Source organism: Neopelma chrysocephalum, unplaced genomic scaffold, assembly GCF_003984885.1.
Source record: "Neopelma chrysocephalum unplaced genomic scaffold, ASM398488v2 Primary Assembly neopelma1_95190, whole genome shotgun sequence".
Taxonomy (NCBI): Eukaryota; Metazoa; Chordata; class Aves; order Passeriformes; family Pipridae; genus Neopelma; species Neopelma chrysocephalum.
Window position 1 is genome coordinate 13,587 of NW_020923879.1, and position 1,574 is coordinate 15,160.

Here is a 1,574-nt window from a genome sequence, read left to right on the forward strand (position 1 = left end):
ATTCCCAAAAATTCCCACCTGGACGAGTCTTTTCCTGGGATCATCCCGAACATTCCCACCTGGACAAAGCTTTTCCCAGGATTATCATTCCCAGGATCATCCCGAACATTCCTAACTGGACAAAGCTTTTCCCAGGATTATTCCCAAAAATTCCCACCTGGACAAGGCTTTTCCCAGGGTTATCCCAAACATTCCCATGTGCCCCAGCCTTTTCCCAGGATTATCTTTCCCAGGATCATTCCAAACATTCCCACCTGGACAAGATTATCCCAAAAATTCCCACCTGCCCCAGCCTTTTCCCAGGATTATCCTTCCCAGGATCATCCCAAAAATTCCCACCTGCCCCAACCTTTTCCCGGGATCATCCCAACATTCCCACTCCATCATTCCCACCCGGATCTCCCCATCCCTGCAGGTCCCACCTTTCCCACCCCCATTCCCAGGATTCCTCCCGCCTCCAGTGGGATGTGGAGCTGTTCCCAAGGCCTCCAGCCCCTCCAGCCCCCTCGGGAATTCCCAAATCCCAAGGAAAAATGGGGAATTGTCTCTCACCTCCTTGCGCCACTTGAGCTCGCAGAAGACGCGCTCGAAGCACTCGTGCATGTAATTGAACTGTGGAGACACGGAATTCCAGGGATTTGGGGACCATCCTGGGGATCCAGGACATTCCAGAGGGGCCACAGGGGAGCCAGGAGTGATCCCAGAGATCCTGGATAAGCCAGGAGATTCTGGGAAGAGCCAAGAGCTCCAGAGGGGATCCAGGAGATCCTGGGGCAATCCCAGGGATCCCGGACACACCAGGAGATCCAGAGGGGATCCAGGGACAATCCCAGAGATCCTGGACATGCCAGGGGGGCCAGAGGGGATCCAGGGGCAATCCCGGGGCTCCTGGACAATCCAGGGGATTCTGGGAGGAGCCAGGAGATCCAGGGACAATCCTGGAGATCCTGGACAAGCCAGGAAATTCTGGGAGGAGCCAGGAGATCCAGAGGGGATCCAGGAGATCCTGGACAAGCCAGGAGATCCAGAGGGGATCCAGGGGGGCCAGAGGGGATCCAGGGACGATCCCAGAGATTGTGGATAAGCCAGGAGATTCTGGGAAGAGCCAAGAGCTCCAGAGGGGATCCAGGAGATCCAGGAGAAGCCAGAAACTCCAGGAGCAATCCAGGAGATCCTGGACAAGCCGGGAGATCCAGGGATGATCCAGGAGATCCAGGGACAATCCCAGAGATCCTGGACAAGCCAGGAGATTCTGGGAGGAGCCAGGAGATCCCAGGAGGATCCAGGAGCTCCAGGGATGGTCCAGGAGATCCAGGGACAATCCCAGAGGTCCTGGATAAGCCAGGAGATTCTGGGAAGAGCCAAGAGCTCCAGAGGGGATCCAGGAGATCCTGGACAAGCCTGGAGATCCTGAGGGGATCCAGGGGCAATCCCAGAGATCCTGGACAAACCAGGAGCTCCAGGGGCAATCCCAGGGATCCTGGACAATCCAGGAGCTCCAGGGACAATCCAGGAGCTCCAGGGATGATCCAGGAGCTCCAGGGACAATCCAAGAAATCCTGGACAAACCAGGG